At 34.6% G+C, this 21,670-nt stretch overlaps 1 non-coding gene and 1 pseudogene across 1 annotated transcript; both read right to left on the reverse strand.

The window, feature by feature from the left end:
• Positions 1-11,533: 11,533 nt before the first annotated feature.
• Positions 11,534-11,647, reverse strand: LOC113188016 (dolichyl-diphosphooligosaccharide--protein glycosyltransferase subunit 4-like; annotated as a pseudogene).
• A 7,935-nt stretch (positions 11,648-19,582) lies between these two features.
• LOC113188043 (U6 spliceosomal RNA) lies at positions 19,583-19,686 on the reverse strand. Its single transcript, XR_003301496.1, has one exon. It is a non-coding gene; the product is annotated as a U6 spliceosomal RNA (small nuclear RNA).
• Positions 19,687-21,670: the final 1,984 nt, after the last annotated feature.

The following is a 21,670-nucleotide window of genomic DNA, read 5'->3' on the forward strand; positions in this document are numbered from 1 at the left end:
AGTCTTTTTTTTTTTCCTGTTGAATGGTCACCCAGTCACTTAAGGTTAAGATCAGTTTTTGTCTTTTCCAACCCTTTTACTTTCCAGACTCTGATTTTTTTTTTCTTACATGCATTGAGATTGAGATTTGTTTTTTTTTTCTCCCTCCAGATTTATTAGCTCACATACTTTAGATCCATTTCAATCTATTTTTCATCTGGTCTGTAAGCGTTTATATCCTCTTTTTTATTATTGTCTTCCCCAGTGATGTTTGCATCACATCCCTGATGAGGGTAATTAGTGAGCTGTTTATTCCCCTTTCACAGCCATGAATAAAGATGTTCTATAAAGTGAAGCTTTCACACTGATCTTTACTGGGTCCTCTGAGAGCATTCCTCCCAGCTATGCACTCTGTCATTAGCATGAGTTACTTTTTCCCTTTCTTCCAGCTTTCAAAGCATGCTAACACCAAAACATGCAAATCTACTGAAAAACATCAAATGTGTGCTTGTGAAGTACAGTATTCAATAAAAACATACCAGTTAAAGTGCTTTGTTTATTTGGACATTGCAGAGTCTTGTATTCATGATTTATAATTCTCAAAGATCCTTCCAAAAGAGACAAAAGCTTCATGACAATTGCAGCCTCAGCAGAACTATCAAGACTGGGTCCTGGAAGCTTTTGTTAATGGTGGAGAAATATTAGCAGAGATCCAACTTTCCCCAGTGCTTGGGGTATTGTGTTAGAGATGAAGCTGAAGATTTTTAGGAAAGTTTTTTTTGTATATGTCTGGCTACTTTTTAATTTGATAAAGCATTCATTCTAGGGAACTAAAAACCTAATATATTAGCAAGTATGTTAAATACAGTGTCTTCTGATCCCAAGAAGATACAGTCCAGATATAATTAATGGAAGACACATTAAGATCCACACACTTTTAAAGGATGGGTGGATCCATTTTCTCATATCTTGGGACAATCCAGTAATGGAAGGTCTAGAATCACTCCTAATTCTAATCTCCTAATTTACATTATGAAAATGGAGATTAGACCATTTAATTGACTTTACAAGGGTTTTCTAAGAGTGAATGCTGTTGCTGTATTTAGACTTAGGACTGTTAGATAGCTGACTTTTTTTTTTTTTGGTACTGGGGATAGAACTTAGAGGCACTCAACCACTGAGCCACATTCCCAGTCCAATTTTGTGTTTTTTATCTAGAGACATGGTCTGACTGAGTTGCTAAGTGCCTTCTTGTTGCTGAGGCTGGCTTTGAACTCGAGATCCTCCTCACTCAGCCTCCCTAGCCACAGGGACAATAGGCATCCACCACGGTGCCCAACACTGACCAGTTTTTAAGGCACTATCTACACTATACTTAATTAGGCAATCCATGCAAAATCTGATGACTGGCACATCGTCACAGTTCATTTCCCACTGGCTATGATTATGCCTCTGAATAAATGACATATGACTCTTATTTCCAACCAAAGTTCAAGAGTTTTGCAAACAGTAGCTCTTTCCAAAATACTAAGAGAAAACTCTTTTAGAACACTAGTATTGACATGCAAATGTGAAAAAAAATATTTCCTGCACAAATAAGTTTATTTTGTTATAGCTAAACAAAAATTTTGAAAAAAAAAAGTTTGGAGTAACTTCGTGGTTAAACTGTTTTGCCATTAATTAGTCTGTGACTCTGAAGTAAATTTTTCAATATCATTATCTCATTGCAAAAAGGGGGTTGTAATAAATTATATTCCATCTAGGCCATTGCAGGTTGAATGGTGGTCCAGAGAATGGGTATGGGCACATATTAATCCCAAGAACCTAATAAAGTTATTTCTGGAAAAAAGGGGGTATGCCGAAGCAATGGAGTTAAGGATGTTGATATGAGTTCATCCTCTATTATCTGAATGGATCCTTTGAAGAGACATGTAGAGAAGACATACACAAGGAGGAAGGTGACATGTTGACAGAAGTAGAGCTTGGAGAGCTCTCCAAGTCCAGCAGTGTCAGTGAGCACCAGAAATGGAAAGCATCTGCCTTGGAGCCACCAAAACCATCAGGTTTCTGTTGAAACATTATTTTGAGACTTTTGGATTACAGAACTGTGAGAGGACAAATTTCTATTGTGTTACAACATCTAGTTTCTGGTAATTTGCTCTAATAACCGCAAGAAACTAATAATCAAGATTAAAACATGGTATGGTCCAATGTTTCCATTTATTGTATGATTCATTAATAAAACCAAAGTTCCTGATTTACCCATCAAATGACACGTTGGAATGCATGAATCTTAAATTCTTCTTTAAGATCTCTACTTAATAAAAGTAGAGAACCATTTACTAGTGAGTTCTGGAAATTTACCCATTTTTTGAAGATAAAAATAAAGATTGAGACTTGGGAATATTAAAAATAACAGCTAGAAATGGGCAGGCACAGAAGAAAGTAGATGTGGAAGGAAAATGAAGCAAACCTGAGACTTGTTATTTTTCAGAAAAAAAAAGAAAAGGCTCTGTAGGCTGTAGATAATCCATTTTGTACATTTTACTTCAACCATTTAAGTTTAAATTCAAGGTCTCTTTCTATGGCACACATTGTTATTGTTCAGGCAGAAAAAAACAAACAATAACCAAAAAATGAAAATAAACAAAAACTCTATTTGAGTATATATATGTTTTTGAAAGCAGAAAATTTGAGAATTGTTTAAAGAGGCAGTTTTTAAATTTTAAATCATAATGCTGATACTTTTATATCCATATAGAAATAAAATATAATGTAGAGTTTCTTCTTACTTTTAGACAAATCTTTCTTTGAACTGGACAGGTTTTTAAAAAGTTAGCAGTGATATTTTATTGGATTATTAAGCAGTTTTAACATTTTTGCTGATTAACAGTATATAGGACTGAACTCATTGACAAGTATTCTATTTAGGGAAAATTATACATTCTACTTTACATACAGTTAAAACATTGAATAAAACTTGCTTATACCATTAATTTATATTTATTCTAAAGTGTTAATACAATAGTTTAATTGTTTGATTTCTAATCAGTATGTTTTCACAAATATTTTTAATATATGATATGAAATCCAAAATAACAAATAAAAATAAAATGAAAAGTCTTTTAAAATTATTTCAGATGACCCAAGAAGCCACCAACTAGAGAACTTAATGCACTGGTTCTATTTGCTATGTTCTGTTTCTATCTGGAACAGATATGAAAATTCTAAGATAAACTTTAACATAGGGGTTATTTAAGAAGGAAATTACTATTAGTGGCCTATCTTAAAAATATACTAGTCAAATGCCAAATGTCATTTGTCACCTTGAGCAAAACATCTGACAAGAACAATTTAGAGGAGGAAATTTTTATTCTGTCTCACAATAGGACAACAGTGTAGCTCTGGATGCTAGGTGGGATAGAACATTATGGTGGAAGGGCATGCTGGAGGAAAGCAGCTCAGAAAGTGACCATCCGGAAGCAGAGGGAAAGCTCCACTCACCAGGAACAAAATATAAACTCCAAAGATATGTCTCCTCTACCAACACCCTACCTGCCACAGTTACCACCCAAGTCAATTCATCCCAGTGGATTAATGCACTGACTGGTTTAAAATGCTCATAACCCAGTCATTTCATCTCTCAGCTTTCTTGCACTGTTTCACATTTGAGCTTTTGAGAGACACCTCATTTCAAAACTCTAACACCAAGTATTTAATTTTGGAAAAAATTTTAATGCATATTTATCAACTAGGCAAGCAATATTTACTACGTTTGGATATTTGAATTCTACAGGTAATGGAGATTATATATATATAATCTGTGTACTAGACACAAGGAGCCAAAATAAATAAAAGTTTTCAAGGAACTTCACTTTCATCAAATACAGCCACACATAAAGAGATCAGCAAATCATCATGAAGGCTGGCAGATAAAGTGAAAGGAAGTATGGTTGGGTGGCCTTGTGGCAAGAAGCATGCATAACACACATGGCCATAGGAAAAGTAGCCAGAGGTCAGATCAGTCTCTGGGCCACTGCAACACAAATTCAGCTCAGTATATTGAGAAATCAGTGACAACATCCTGAAGCCTAAACACAAACCATCATGGACTACAATCTTATTTTCATGAAATTATCCTATTTATAATTATAATTATAATTCTATACTAATTGTAGTTAATGGAGTGTAGTTAAGTATAATACCATATGTTGTACCAGAAACAGAGAAAATCAATTATCTTGACAAAAAGGGTTAATGGAGGATGACTTTAGGAAGAAAGAAACTGAAGAGGACCACACCACCAACCTTCATCAGATTGTGTGTCTTACTCTCATATTCTCTGTAGAGCAAATGTCAATCAACTTGATCTTTCAAATATATTTAGTGAAAGCATAGCATTTTCCTCCCCAGACATCTCTTTGCCTTTTTGGGTTTAAATTGCCACATGATACAGAAACTACTAACTGACCTGTCAAGTTCCCTTGATAAACTCTGTAGTAGTCCATGTAGATTTTGAAGGACACCACAATGGGATTCAGGGTGCCTTTGCTCCATCATATCAGTTTCTCTGTTGTTCCCCTTCTTCAGAAGAGATGCTGTTGAGTTGAATTGATCTTCTCCTGAGAGAGTCAACTTACAAAGAAGAGGCATTCAAGGAATCTGTGGAATCTGTTGACACAGAGATTGTGAGTAACTACATGATTTATGGAGTAGGAGCCTTCTGAGAAGGTTCAACATGCTCCTTACTCCTGGGAGACAGGTAGGTGTCCATGCCCTTTGAGTGAGGACTGGATTCAGAGACTCATTTATAATTGATGGAGTGCAGTTAAGTGTAATAAGCTTAGGTTAAGGCCAATCATGAATTTGGATCTTGTGAATTAGTCTATCAGACTTTTCCTAGCTCAAATCAGCAAGAGGGCAAGCATTCTGCAGGGTACAAGACAGCTCTATTTTTCAATTTGATGAGCACTGAAAAAACTCAAGTACACTCATTCCTATATTTCTTATCACCATATATTTAATCATCTATACATGCACACATATGCAAACATACACACACACACACACATATGCACAAATGCATGCACTCTCTGAGATGGTTAACATAGAACATTTTCAGAATATATCTAGAATCCTGTATCACCACTATATATTCTAAGAGGAAGTGGGAAGAAGCAGAAATATACCCCCTCCATTTACACAAGGCAACATTAGGTATGTGATTTGTGAGACTCCAATAGAGAAGAGTAGAAAGTGATTTAAGCAGAATAGTAACAAAACAATGATGTATACTATGTTTTTTCTGTTAATAGCATTAGAAAAGTAAAAGTTTTCCTTAATAATGTGGATGTTTCAAAATGAAAAGTAAAAGCAATATCATTGTTACCCTCTGGCGACTAAAAAAAAACTTATTCAACACTCATGTTGTTTCATGGGAGAAAAGATGTCATACCTTCTTTATCCTGGACCTTCTATGACTCACAGGATTTGAAATTATGTAGGGGAAGCTAAATAAATCAACTTCTGGCCTCTTTTTGTTTTATCTAAAGTTGTTTCATATTCTGCAACTTCCCATTTCTAGATGTATTTTCATCAGTATGGGATCTGGCTTTAGGTTTCTCAATGAATAATTTAAAGAAGAATAAGAAGAATGTCACCATCTGGACCTTTTTATTTTTGGTGATACTGGGGATTGAACCCAGGGATGCTCCCACTGAGTGGAGGTGGTGCTCCACCTTTTTATTTTTTATTTTGAGTCTTGCTAACTTGCCCTTGAGCTTGCAGTCCTCCTGCTTCAGTCTCTCCATCTCTGCACCCAGAAAAATCAAAATCTTAGTCCTCCTCTGCCTGTCTTCTAACTTCCCATCTTCCTTCCTTCCTTCCCCCTTTTGAGTGTCCAGCCTAACTCCCTTCCTTCCTGTTTTCTCTTCCTCTCTGTCTTCTTTCTTTTCTTCCTTTTCAACTATCACCTTTTACTCTTTTAGTAGAATTGGAGTCTTATTCATTTTTTTTTATTTCTGGATATTTTTCACATTCAGAATGTTGCATATAGTGTATAAAATGTCATTAAGAGGCAATCCAATTCATATAACAAGGATAAAAGATTATTCCAGAGGCATGTTTCAGGATGGAAATTCTTGGGGTGGTTAGAATCTAAATGGACACGAAAAGCAAGGGCGTGTGCAACTATAAGTGATGCTCCAGAGTGGGGCTTGCAGGCACTTACTGAAAGTCAATATTACTGCCTGTTGTGGGTATTAAGAAGCTAGTTTAACCAAGTATATGGGTGAAAGCATAAAAGAACTGGTCTTAAGAGAAATCTAGTTAAAGGATTCAGAAATTCAAGAATGTTTGTGGGTCAAGAATATAAATCTAGTAGAGAGATTGAAAATACAAGGTCAACTGTACAACTGATAGAACATTATTATAGGCAGCAAGACATTGTGTGGTAATCTGAGGATTTTGCCATTTATAAAATGGATACTCTTCTTGTAAAAAGGATAAAGTGAATGAAGAAAATATAAAGAACCTTAAGGTAGGAGGTACACTAAGAAATCAAATGCCTGGTTGTAGTCATAATTGAGAATTGTTGGTGAGATCATTTGTTCATCTGTTAAAATTTATGCTCCTGGAGAGGTTGGGAACTTCAGGATGTTGAAGTTTTGGATCTGTTGCTATAGGGAAGGAGATACAGAATCAACAGTGAAGTTTGAATCACTGGCATTTCTAATGAAATTAGTAAGTTGAAAGACATTTTCCTCCGGGCATGAACTTTTACCCAGAAAAGAGTGAAGAAAACAGCAAGAAGTTTCCAGGGCTGGAATTTGGGAAAAGAAGTGTGAAACCTTCAGGAGGCATTATAGATACGCTGGCTAAGCCTTCCTAAACTGTTTTAATAAGAAATTGCAAATTGGGTTGAATGCAGAGTGAAATCAGATAGGTATGGTGGCTGCTGCAGCATGGGGGTAATGGAAGGCACGAGGTCCCAACAAAAGTGGAGATGAGGTCCTTTTGACTGATGGAGGAACATTTGATGCTCAGGTTGAAGCAGCAGTTAGAATCTAAGGACTTGAAGAAAAGCAATTTCCAAGGATGATGCAACTAGGCTGTGGACATGCCAACACTTGGGTGGATGGGTGGCTACGGAGGTCACAGGAGTTCAATGGCTGAAAGAAATATGAAGGCTGCAATGTGAATATGGTAGCAGGGAAAGGAGAGGATGAGATTGTGATGCAGGAATCAGCTGGTATGGAATAAGTGTTCACCATGGAATATAAGGAAGGGTAGGGGTGGAAATTACCTTTATTTCTATTGAAGTGGAGGCTGAGGAATTGTTAACCCTGCACAGTGTCCATTTTGATCAATTTAGACATTTGATATGCCTTATGAAAACATAGGATTATAAATTGAAGCATGATACCACCAGTCCAAAGTGGACTGGAGACTTGTGTTCATGTCTTGGAGTCTCAATTTCAGATAGATTCCACATGTTGCAACTCCAGACTAGAGAAACCAGAATAGCAGAGAGAACTCAAACTTCTATTGTTTTTGTGTGTGTGTGTGTGTGTGTACATATTTGTGTGTATATATATATATATATATATATATATATATATATATATAATTTAAAATAAAAAGTTCAAGTGGAATATACTTTTTCAAATTTTATTTTTCATGTAAAAGAGAAAATTGATTTCATAATTGTAATTCTGGAGGCTTAGAAATAAGATTAATAGATGGAAGCTATTGAGAAGCAAATTTTTAGTTAATGCAAGGAAAACACCAGTTAAGACTTTCTCCAAATGAAATTGCTTCCTCTTGAAGTAATGAATTCCATACCATGGATAATGTTTACACTAGACAAAGGAATTCTTCATACCATTGGGTTCACAGAAAAGCAGAGTTGGGATGGCCTAGAAGTTTGTTAGAAATGCAGATTGTCAGGACTTTTCAAATATCTGCATTTAAAAAATCCGTACCCTGACAACATCCTCAGGTGACTGCTGTACACATTAAAGCATTGAGCTTGAGGTCATTCCCCACTCTGATGACAACTGGGCTCACAAAGGATAACCTGTTCCTAGTCTGTGAATTTTGTTACATATTTTGATTTTAAAAGCATGTTTTTCTTCCTTGGTTTGTCTCTGTTTTTTAAAATTTCAAATGTCAAATGAAAAAGTCTATTGGAGTTTGACTCTTCATATTCGGTTTAATTTTATGAGATTATTTTCATATTACATCATCACAAAGTTCATCTACTTAATAAGAGCTCTTTTTGAAAATAACTTTGTGCCTCATGAGCTCTATGCCTAAAATATAGTTTTAACAATGCATTGAAAACAACAAAAACCATAACATCTGAAAACCTCTGTTAGCACTTGCCTTGTGTCACCACCTGTATTGATTGCTCCATGTGGAGTCTTGGAACCTTTTAGTCACTAGGAGTTTGCTTTGACTGTTCAATAGGAAGCTGCTTGTGATGAAGGTACTTAGAAGAATTGTTACTTTCTTGCTTTTTCTCTATTCTCCCCTTTTAAAAGCAAATTTGTATTCTTTTCTTTCTATTAGTCAGAGTTATCCAGCATTCTAGATTGTTACTTCTGAGACAACTCAAGCCTTGTTTTGCTTTAAGTGCTTGGTGAGCACAACAATGATTTGTTTTTCAACAGAGAAATAAATTGATAAACTATGGTAGCAATTATTCCTATGTATTTTTTTTTTGTTCAGAAAGCACATTCCTTGAGTTTTTTCTCCAAATGGAAAAAAATTTTAATTAGCATAAATATGATACAGTGTAACAGGGAAACATCATAGAAATGAATAGGGCTTTCAGCTACAAACCTCTCTCATGACCCGATATTGTTTGGTGTGTGCATAATAACTGAGCTGTATGAAAAAATCTCTGCTGTCAGCAATGGAACATCACAATTTACAACGTCTCCCTTCCAAAGGGAGTATATCACTACTTACAAAAGTAGCTGATTTATAGCAAATGGCAAGAAGCAAGAAATCTTGGTTTTTATGGTAAAAAAAAATGGCAGTTACTGTAAAGTTTTTCTTCTTTGAGTTAGGGAAAGATTTGCTATTTGTGATGACTAATATGCTTGGCAACCTAACTGAAGACTTACTAAGTCAAATAATCTTTTGTCAAACGGTAATTCCATTATAGACAAAAAACATATATAAAGTGTGTTTCTCCTTGCTTTGTAAATATTCTGATAACACTTTTATGTGTGAAGCCCAAATATGAGAGTGATGCCCATTTACTTTTGTGTTTGCTTAATCACCACTAATTATGTTCCCTTTATTACCTCTCACCCTCTTATCTGTTCCTTCCTTCTTGCTCCCCCAAATGCATCTCTAAGATTTTACTTGAATTCTGTTTTTGTTTTAATAAATCAATACTCTTTGAGAATGACAAAAAATATCATGCCAATCTCTCATGGCATGAAGGATATGTTTCGAATTTTTTTAAAAACCAAAAACCTAAATATGCTTTAAAATCTTTCTACTTTAGGCTAGGTATAGTGGTGCACGCCTATTATCCCAGCACCTGGTGAAGCTGAGAAAGAAGATCATGAGTTTAAAGCCAGCCTCAGTAATTTAGCAAGGCACTAAACAATTCATTGAAACCCTGTCTCTAAATAAAATACAAAATGGGGCTGGAGATGTGGCTCAGTGGTGGAATGCCCCTGAATTCAATCCCTGGTACCAAAAAAAAAAAAAAAAAAAAAAAAAGAAAAGAAAAAAGAAAAGAAAAAAGAAAAAACAACACCAATAACAAAGAAAACTTGCTACTTTAATTGGTATTCCTTTGGGTTCTTGTAAATTTAAGACATTTGTCTTTGTGTGTTTACACACTTCATTTTCTCTGGGTTGAAACATCTCCTTGTGATGTTTTCTTCTATAGTTTTTTGGATTTGCAACAATTTTCTCTTCTTTTGCTAATCTACTTTTCTAGTGTTAATTTCCCTTTCCTCCACCATTTTGCATTCTACTTTTTTGGGGGCTGCTGATGGGCATCTCACCTGCTGACTTGCTTTACCTCATTGTTTTTCATAGTATCACTGTGGTGAGGATCCTCTCTTGTACATTACACTTACCCATAGCCTATCCATCTGTTAAGACCTGTGTCCCATATGTTACCTCCCTGACTACTTTGGTGGTATTTCCTCTGAAGTATTTTTCATCTGCTCAGAGGCCTTCTCATTCTTGCTTTGACTGTGATGTCCTCAATGCATGAGGATTCATCTAATTATTTCTATACTTCCACTGCTGTGTGTTCATTTGTCCGTTTATCCAGAGCTTTTATTATGAAATCACCATTCAGTTCATTTTTGTATTGTATAAGTGCTGAGAACTTTGGGACAGTCACTTTCTAGTAGTGAAGCAAGACCTTTGCTTTATAAATCTCCATAAAGAGCAATGAAAGTTATGGTGGAAGATAAATGTGCAACCCAGCCTGGTGCTTCTGGTGGACCAAACAAATGACCAAGAACCATACTTAACTGCCTTGATGGGACCTGCCACTTCATCATTGTCGGTTATCAAGCCACAAAGGCCCATGTGGAAGGATAGTTTAGTAGTAATTTTCTCAATTAATAGCTGTACTTTTCCTTTGCAAGGGAAAGAAATGAGAAGACAGCAACTACCTCACAATACAACATTGGAAAAGTGAATCAAAGACCTCAGATTATACATTTGTATAATTATTCTATTTTAAATGGGTTTCTTCAGAATTCTAGAAATAAGCATGTGACCAAGATCAAAGTAAAGGGGAGTTTGATTTGGTTTTCTGATCAAAGTGATCCAGAGAAGCAGAAGAAAAGACAACAGGGATCTTTCAATCCATGATGGAATTGACCTCAGACAAGTTATGACATTAGTGCCTCCTTATGTCAGACAATGACAGTGATTGATCTAAAAATAGCTAAAATTAGAAAATGTGTGGTATGCTAACGTCATTTCTCCTTATCAATAGCTGCCATGATATTTTAACACTTGTGATCTTCTTCAAGTAGTAGGAACAAAATCATAAAAGCATTTTACCATTAGAATTCTGTGAATCCCACATCTTCTGTTTTCTTCTAAATTTCATCCCAACTCTAAAATATATAAAGTGAGATTAGCATTTATGAAGGTTTTATAAATTTGAAAATTAATTATTTTGTAAATTTTCCTCAAATTTCCAATGCAGCCCAAATTTTTCCCCCTAAATGCCTGGTCTTTCCTTTTCTGTAAAATAAAGCATCCTCTTTCACCTGTTTTACATATATATATTTTGTATAATATATATATATAGTATTATATTTTGTATAATATATATTGTATTAGGTATAGGAGAGGCAATAGAAAAGCAGCCCCTATACTGGGCCCTATTCAGTGGTAGCTTCTTGTTCCTTATGCTTAAGGAAGACTTTGAAGAATCCAGGTGTAGTTGCTTTGTATGTTGTGATGGGTAGAAGGGATGAAGTGAAATGTGAAGGCCACTCACACCCTCTATCTTGCCTCAGACTGTGTCCTGGAACCCTGGGTGGAGAAAGCGCCACTTTCATTCCTGCTTCCGGGTGTTGTTGACGGTCATGTTGTGTTAGAGAACCACAAGTAAGAAGACAGACATGCCCACCTTGTTGGCGAAGATGGCAAGCTGCACGTCTGTGATCATCCTGACCAGCTTGACTCGGCTCCGATGCTGCCTGCACACCAGCTGGAGGAGAGGTCTATATTTTAGAAGGTGGCTAGAATCTCATTTGACTTGTTTCCTTTACTTCCAGTATTCGCACATTCCTCACACAAGCTAAGAACAGATGTGTTAAATTTTGCTTGTGAGTGCTTGGATTCCTAGTAGCATTGCATAAAGTTCATAATATGACCAAGATATTAATTTGTCACAATTTCAGCGATATTCCTTATCTTAGCTTATGATATATATGTTGAATTCACTAACTTTATTTCTAGGCAAAGGATGTTTTCTGGTTACATATCTGCCCAAATGTGAACCCAGTACTTAACAAAGGAGCTGGATTGATTGGCATCCTCGTTATAGTAAAGCATACAGTTAGTACTGTGGGAATCCCTTTTGAGTTACTGAAATCAGAAAACTTAGAGTATTATGATAATGAAAAATTGAAACTAGGTAGAAGGTTATTAATTCATGGAGCAAAGTAAGACTCAAAGAACCTATAAAGTGATTGAAGAAATCTGGAAGAAAATAGGTAAGTCAATGAATGTCAACTTCAGCCAGAAATGTCTTGAGTAGGACCTGAACCAAAGGTAAAGCTGACATCCGGTTGTATATTTCCTATTAAGAAAATACTTTTCAGAGTGAGATCAAAGATGCAGATAGATATGTCTGGAAACCCACAGTTCCTGGAAAACCAAGAAAGCACAGAAACCATATTTCAACTTCACTGGTTCCAAACTTGGATTTTTTCTTTTCAACCCAGAGAGAATGACCTTGACATACACATACCAAAATTTCAATTTATAAGGAAGGTTATACACAGACATATTATCTTTTCCCATAGTAAAATGTAAATGAAATGCAAAATTATAACTGTAAAATTTGTTGAGTACAATGGCAAAAACAAAGAAAGAAAAGCACCGGACCTCATTTCTGACAGTAAATAAGTCTATTTTGTAAACATGATAATTTTAGATTATCATGAAAGCTATAAATGAAATAAATTGGAGTCATGTGAGAGAAATTTAACCACAAAAGTAGGTTTTCTATTTTATTTATTTATTGTTCTCCTCTAGAGTAAGCTGAAGAAGTGACATTTTAACTAAGACCTGAAAGATGAGGATGTTCATACCATACCAGAATGCAAAGGAAGAATGCCCAGGCAGGAGAAATAAGAAAACCCTTACCTATACAGGTGTTGGTGTCATATTGTAACTTTCAGGATTTGGGGAAGACATTTAACATATTGTTTTTTCTTGCTGTGCATTGACATTTCTGGCACTTCTAGGGGTAAATTTAAAACCAAATTCCATTTCTTTTCACTTCACTACCACCATCAACCTTTCTACTCCCCCTCTGCACACTAAACAAAACAGTATTAAAACATCGATTTGTCATTCATACAGAGGGAATTTACTGCCAAGACTGAACCTAGGATGGGTGCAGCAAGAGGCAAAAACCACTTACAGTGCTTGACAGTTTCTAAAACACAGATATCAACATTGACTTAAGACCTTTGAGCCAGAAGCAAGGAGTTCTGGTAGAGATGATTATGTGTTATCTTTGTGATTTATGTATGTGTCGACTCTAATGATGAGTGGTCTATGGCTTTCAAATCAGAGCTTCACTTTGGATTTATTTTTTAAAAAACAATATAAATAGAGTTTAAAGTTGCTTGGAAATAACCTTTAGAATGCAATTTAAAAATAGTAAGTAGAAAATAAATATAAGACACTGTCAACCAATTCTTCAATAGATGGAAAAATAAACATTTAGGTGATATTGCATTTTTAAAAACAAAATGATCTGCAAGTTGAAGAGTATGAATAGCTCTGAAATGAAGAAAAATAGCTAGAAACTTTCATTCAGAGCATTACTTGTGACTCTTTATATACTTTCAAGTAGTCTGATACTTGAAGACTTTTTTTGGAAAATAAGTGATGAAATATTTCAAAGGCTATATCAATGAATTACGAACATTCAGGATAGATGAAAATCTTGGAATCTCATACTGCTCTTTTGTGACCATCTAAAGAAAAGTCATGCCAGCAGTAAGATGCTTCTTCATTAGGAGTTCAGAACACTTTATCCCTGGAGTTTTTTCCTATTTATTTTCCTGTGTAGAAAATATGGCACTAAAATCCCTCCTCACCTCTGCATTTAAAGAAGGAATAAAGCTGCTTATCTTCTTTGCATGGTTGTGTGTTCAACCCAATTTAAAACCTATCACATTACCAAAACATTTGAAACATTAGAATTTTAGGAATAGCACACATTTGCTAAAACACTGGGTATATTCTAGGGCAAGTGGTCATTGATTAATTTTTGAAGAACATAAAATGCAAATCAACTTTTTGTAGAAACTTTTAGTGCTTGGAAAATCTACTGAAGACATTTTCCACTGAATCATTAAACAAAAGTATCTCATTGATCTCTAGATGAGCAGAATATATGACTTTAGAATTGAAACTGTCCAAATTATAGAAAGTGTCAAACAAAGAGATTAGGACTATCTGGAAGTTAAAAATTTAGGTAGAAATATTAATATTTTAGCTAAATAAAAAAAAGAAATAAATATTAAAATGATAATGTATGATATTCTTTATTAAATAAACTTTCCTACTTATCAATTTGCTTTCCATATTTTATAAGAACTTATTCATATGATTAAATTCAAGTGTGTTTTAGCAGAAATGGCTCAGAATTCAGTCCACAGATGTGGTTTACAATCTCATCTTGATTACTTAGCTAACTAATGCAGATTTTGAAATTTTTATGCAAACATGAGGTCTAGATGACTGCTATGTTCCCTTGGACTTTCAAAGCCAGTGATTCTGAAACTGATGCTGATAAACAAAAATTCTGGGAATTTGGGTGGAGTGGAGTTGGATAGCATTGCATTTGCATTTCTCTGCCTTGTGTCGGAGTGTTTCATTTTCATTACCATCTTTAGTGGTAAAACACAAATTAGTGTTGAACATAAATGTCATTAATAAATCATACATTTTAAACACTGGTGTAACCACTGAAAAACTAGCTAAAGGGCTTTGAAATTAGGGGAAGAAACATAGGTATATTTTTCAACAGTGATAAAAAAAATAAATAAAATCTAGTCTATCTAGAGACAAAAAAAAAAAAAAAATTCCAAAACAGATCATAGAAAAATTCTGGAAAGCACTGTTGGATGTAGAAAAACAGAGGTAAAAAGAAAGAATAGGCAGCTTAAGAATTTTAGTTAAGTACTTCAAGACAAAGGTACTATATGCCTTGGGCTACAGAGAAAGCTGCTAGGACACCTGCTAAATTTTACAACCAGTACCATCTGTGATTCAGAGGCTCCTGGAAGCAGGTTTACAATTTTTAGATAGATGATAGAGAATTCTGAGTTTTAAGGGGTTTTAGTTGCAAAATTTCACATTATCTTGTCATTTCTCACCCCTTTTACATGTAGCAGCTGTTTATTTCTTTTTTTAAAAAAAAAACATCAGAAATTCATTGGTTGCTCAAAACATTACATTGATCTTGACATATCATACATTTGATTCAAATGGGGTATGAATTCTTATTTTTCCACGTGTACAGACTGCAGGATCACATTGGTTATACAGCCACGTTTATCATACTGCCATACTAGTGTCTGTTGTATTCTGCTGCCCTTCCTATCCCCTTCCTATCCCCCCTCGCCTCCCCTCCCCTCCCTTCACCTCTCTCTACCCCATCTACCATAACTCATTTCTTTCTCTCTCTCTCTCTCTCTCTCTCTCTCTCTCTCTCTCTCTCTCTCTCTCTCTCTCTCTCTCTCTCTCTTTTCCCCTTTCTCCTCATATCCTCTTATATGTATTTTTGTATAACAATGAGGGTCAGGTCTTCTTCCATCTTCTGTGCAATTCCCCTTCTCTCTCCCATTCCCTTCCACCTCTCCTCCCTGTTTGATGGTAATCTTCTTCTCATGCTCTTCCTCCCTACTCTGTTTTGAGTCTCTTATATCAAAGAAGACATTTGGAATTTGTTTTTTAGGGATTGGCTGACTTCACTTAGCATAATCTGCTCTAATGCCATCCATTTCCCTGCAAATGCCATGATTTTGTTATTTTTTAGTGCTAATATTCCATTGTGTATATATGCCACATTATTTTTATACATTCATCTATGGAAGGGCATCTAGGTTGGTTCCACAGTCTAGCTATTGTGAATTGTGCAGCTGGTTATTTCTGAGAGGTTGAAGAGAGAGGATATGCCCAACCTTGCTTGAATGTGCAACCTACATGCCCTCTTTACATTCTGCAGAAATACACAGGAGGATTTTCACTGTTGTTATTGCGATGTAGCCAGGAAATGGTGGAGACAGGATTTGGACTTTGGCTCATTCCAGACCCCTTACTTTTAAGTACTTTGTGATTCCTACTTTGTTGTGTTTGTATTTTGTGGTTGCCATATATTAGTAAATAGAACCAGAGGTTGTCAACTTTGATCAAATTATGCAAAGCAGAGCTTCATTAGAGTGTCTCTTGGATGAACTGTTCAAAGAAACCATGTTTCCTCTGAGTTTCATATTTAAGTTCCAGAACCTGTAGAGGAGATTTTTTTTTTTCCCTAATGAATGGTCAGAAAAACTACTCTCTGTAGTGATAGTCTTCATTTTTTACCACAATGAGTAAATTTAGTTCTGTTAACATCCATAATTAACATTTGGATACAGAGTAGTATATCACAAAATATCTTAATAATCCTAGAAATTCTGACATCTGTGAATTAGGGGTTCTTTTAAAATGCATTGAACTTCTTCAACATCATTCAGTAGTATCTTTACATCTCTCACATTGACCAATTAAGCCCAAATTCTTTGATTGATTTTTTAGCATCAAACAATTCAACTCTTAAGAATAGATATTGAAATAATATTTTAGTTCTGCCTAGTAATAAATGTGTCACTATAACCTGTTTAAATTAACTCTTAACTCATGATCACTGCTTATCATTGCATTGTACAAACCAATACGCATCATTTGTCAACATTTAATTCTAGCCTTAGATCAAGTTTATAATGAAAAGACATTTGGTTAAAAAAATCTGATTTCAAACACTAAACCATGTAAATTATTTACTCAGGTATTACCAATAATTATTTTTATTGTAAAAACAAAAAAAAATATTTTAAAATATCAATATTTGTTAGATATTTTTAAATTTTAAAGTCCTTCCACATATATATTTTTTTTCATGAGTGTTTCAGAAATTCTGTTAGTGGCAGAAAAGATGCGATAATTTCAAAGTGCACCTGTGGGAAATGACAAGACAAGCATGCACATGGTAGGTGATAGTTTTTCTCAGATTATTATAAGTTATCAATAGGAAACATGGGTTTAAAGTCAGAATCTCTGCTTCTCCATCTTTTTTTTTCCCCAAATGAAGACAGATTTATTGTTAGCAGCCATCAATAATTGCACTAAGTGTGAATGGATTAAATATCCCACTAAAACCAGATTGGATTAAAAACAGTATTCTAGCTTCAGGAAACATACCTTAGATTCATGGACACAAACAGACTGAAAATGAGGATGTGGAGAAACTAGAATTGCCAGTTGATCTGTATGCAACCACTTGGGAAAACAGTTTGATATATTTTTTTAATATTTGTTTTTAATTAAATTATTTATTTATTCTAATTTGTTATAGACAATGGAAGAATGCAATTTATTTCATATTACACATATAGAGCACAATTTTCCAAGTGATTGATTGTACAGAGTATTTTCACACCATTCGTGTGTCTTCATACATGTACTTAGGGTAATGATGTCTAACTCATTCCACCATCAATCCTACCCCATTGCCCCCTCCCTTTCCCTCCCTCACCTTTGCCCTATCTAAAGTTCTTCCATTCCTCCCATGATCCCCTCCTCATTGCCATTATGAGTCATCTGCTCCTTCATCTTATGCTAACAACTGTTTTTGTGTTTTCAATACTTACGAGTTCCCTCAGAATTCTAAAAGGTTAAAAACATAGACCATACATTCAGTGCTCACCTCAAGAAAAAAAAAAAAAAAGATTGAAATCACTGTTGGTGTCAATATGCCCTTCTGCAATCGAATTTTTCATTCATCTTTTAATGGATATTTTGTTCTTTTAGCAATGCTGCAATAAAAAAAATTGTTTCTACATTTTGAATGCTTCTTCTCTCTCTTTCTGAATCTGTCTGTCTTTCCTTTTTCCTCTCTGGCCCATTTTGTTGTCCATAATGGTGCTTCCTTGCTGTAGCATTACTTGGCCAAAGGAGCTTTGAGATTCTTTTAAAAGGACACTAATTCTGTTCATGAGGGCTCCACCCCATGACCTCCTCCCCCAAAATACTTAACTTCTAATATTGTTGCTTTGGGGCTAGAAATTCAACATATGAATTTTGAGGAGACACAAACATTGAGGCTAACCCCCCATTGAAATGTGAAATGCTTTCTTGTCCACCCTAAAGTAAATGAAAAACTGTTTTTTCACAAAAACCCCCAAATGTACATTTCTCTAAATTCAATTATTCCCCTTTACCTAATAGATAACTTGGATGTAATTACGTGTGTATCAATTTCTTTGCTCATTATTCTTTCTTGTCTCCCAGTCTGTCTTCTGTGATCTTTTTAACTCAAAAATTTGAAGAGAACTATTCAGGTATTTTGTAGCATAATTACTAGTTTGGATTTTTTTGACAATTTAATCAGACCATAAAGAATACCACAAAAGTAATGCCATACTCTCCTCATGCATTTTATTGTTTCATGTTCTGTACTTATATTTTCAATTCATTCATTTTAATGAATTGAAAATTCATTAAATTTCTGCATCTGACGATTTCAACTTCTTAAGTCAATAATGGTCTAATTGCAGTGTTTGTAGTTTTTGTGGATGTTATTTATGGACACAGAGATTTTATTTGCATGGGAACTTACTTTAGATTGCCAGTTTTGCCAGACTTCATCTCTGAGAATCATTTGAGACTTGTTTTGAGGACTCATCTCTCCAATGAGGATTTCCATTAGTTTTTGAAAGATAAATCAGAATTTTTACAATTTCAGGCCTATTTAAGTTAATTGGTTGGTTTGGGGTATTCCAGATACTTCAGTTACCTTAAAATCAGATTTCAACCTTCTCTGAAGTCAGGTTTCTCTCACCAATTATTATAGTGGACATGTTTGTACCATTGGAACTGAGGCTGCAGTGAACAGGATTTTCATCTTCTCATTTTTCATATGTGAACATTTTTTTCTCATTTCTGATTTTGCTGATGATGTCACCCTTCCAACAGTTTTAGCTGTACTCAGAAGCATCAGTTCCAACCTGGCTTAGTGAAAGTCCATGTCCTAGCCGCCTATTTACACCTCACCACAGTTATCGCATCTCCAAATTTATCTTAGTTAATCTTACCAAGATCTTAGTCCTTCTTAGTTTAGATGAAAAAAAATGCTCAAAGAAGAGATAGAAGGCCATTTGGTGAATTTTACAAAAGTAAAAATTCACAGAGTTGGATATGCAGTTTATTTAAATGTTCATGTTATCATATTCTGTTGTCACATACATAGATGCATGTATAGAGACACACATAAGATGATTCACATTATAAATACATAATAAAATGACCAACCATAAAGTAACATTGAATTTTACCATGAATATACTCAAGTATTCACAATCTTCCTTTTAGCATTAACATTTTAATACATCTTTGTTGGTATATGTTCTTTCATTTATGTGTTTCTCCGTCCAACCTATTTTCATTCACTTAGATATGTTGCAATGTAGATAAAAAAGCATTATAATATTTCTTCCACATGCTCTGATATGCCGTTTTCATTTGTGGTTTTCCTCTGATGCAAGGTATACACATAATGAAAGCAAATCATGAGTATATTTGCTAATTTTGACAAATGTATGAAATGTGGAACCTTATGAATTTATATGTCATCCTTGTGTAGAGGCCATGCTAATTTTCTCTGTATCAATCAAATTTTAGTAATATGTTGTCTAGTCAATGTACCCATAGCCTTTCTCATTATGTAGTCTGGGGATTTAATCCAGGGCCTTGTTTATGCTCAGATACACTTTTTAGTTTCAATTTCTGTATTCTATTTGTTTCCAAATAGATTTGAGATTCTTACTTTAACATATGAAACATATGCAGTGTCTTAACAATAGATTTTTTAAAAAAGCTTTAGAAAGGCTCAGATGTGATGGTATGTATTGTGCGAAGTCAGGGAAAAGGCTAAAATGCATGTCACAATACTTGCACCTAAATAACTAGAAACATTACTATTCATAATTGACAGCAGAAAAATGAAAACCCTGGTAATGAGTTGGTGCTACAAAAATCAGACAACCTCCCCTCAGAAAATAAAACATAATATGCAACTTTGTTTTGGTCTTTTTTTGAAAACTACTTGTGAGTAAAAATATGTCTAAGTATGTTAATGGTAGCAATCCTGTATTCATTCTTCAAAATAAAAAGTTGCATTCCAAAGTGGAATAATTTATATATATATATATATATATATATATATATATATATATATATATATATTTTTTTTTTAAAGAGCATGGGATTTCCACAAAAGAGAACATTTTGTGCAGTAGTATCATTTGGCAGCATCATTAGAGAATGTTTGGATGAGCACCTTGGGTATGGATCGCTAGGCTTCTTCACTGTTTTGGTAACCCTGGGTCTGACATCTGGGAGTCATAATGCATTTTTATTTTTGTACCAGTTCTCATAGCCATATTTTTCTTCTGCTTCACAAAAATGACTGGACCTCAATCTTGGCTTCTGAGAAAATTTATCCTTGGTTTTGGCTAGGAAGCAAGACTTAGAAATTACCGTCTGTCTTTGGGTCACATTCCTCAGGGTAAATATTCCCTCAATCACCAACTGTAGAAAAGGGGCTAGGATTGCTCATCAAATCTCACATTTTAATTTGTGTCAGTGTAAATTACTGAAGACCTTCAGGATCATAGCTTTATATGGGGAGTTCATCACTAAACTGTAGAAGACTAGATTGCATTAATAATTATAGGTAAATTCTTACTTTTCTATTGTAACTATAAGTTACCATAAACATAGCAGCTTAAAATATAAAAATATTTTTGCTTCCCAGGTTCTGTAATCTAGAAATCTGGATTGGCTGGACTGGGTCCTGGGCTTGGGTTCTTCCTAGACCACAATCAGGTTGTTAGCAGGTCTGCATTCCTCACTGTGGGCCCTGGGGAAGAAATTACTTCCAACTTCAATCAAGTTCATGGCCAAATTCAGTTTCTGTGGTTGTAAGGCTGAGTCTTACTTCCTTGCTGGCTATCAGCTGAGGACCAGCTTTGCATCTAAAGGCTGAATATTTTATGCTAACTAGGTGAGACCTTTGATATTATGGTGCGATTTCCTTTCCTCTTTTAATCTCTCTGGTTTTCCCTTCCATTTTGGTATTGCCATGAAAATATTTCTGATATGCCTGGGCTACACTTTGATAAATTATGACTCTTGTGATTATTCTGTCATTTTTTTCTTTTACTTCCCTATCGTATACACAGTTGATTTGTATTCATGCATGCTGCTGACAAGCATTTTCACTACTCTTTGGCATTCTATTACAAATATACACTGAAAAATAGTTGCGTATTCTGTTGATAGTTACTTTATTTTGACATTTTCTTACTTTTCTCTACCACAACAAGACTATTGAGAAGTTCATATTTATTTCCACCCTCAATATGTAATATTGAGTTACGTATAGAAAAAGAATTATTGAATCAAATGCTTTTAGTTTGTACATTTTGGGAAGAAAACAGCAAGTTATTATTCATAATATTGTTATCAAATTATACTTTTTATCAATGTGTATGTGAGTTTCTATTGACATATCTGTAGCAAATTAAAACTGCTGATCTTTTTTTTTATTTTGTAAGTATTAGTGATAATACCCTATAAATTCTATGTTCAAACATATTTCAAATCTAAATGATCATCTCGGACC

This window comes from Urocitellus parryii, chromosome 2 (genome assembly GCF_045843805.1).
Source record: "Urocitellus parryii isolate mUroPar1 chromosome 2, mUroPar1.hap1, whole genome shotgun sequence".
NCBI lineage: Eukaryota > Metazoa > Chordata > Mammalia > Rodentia > Sciuridae > Urocitellus > Urocitellus parryii.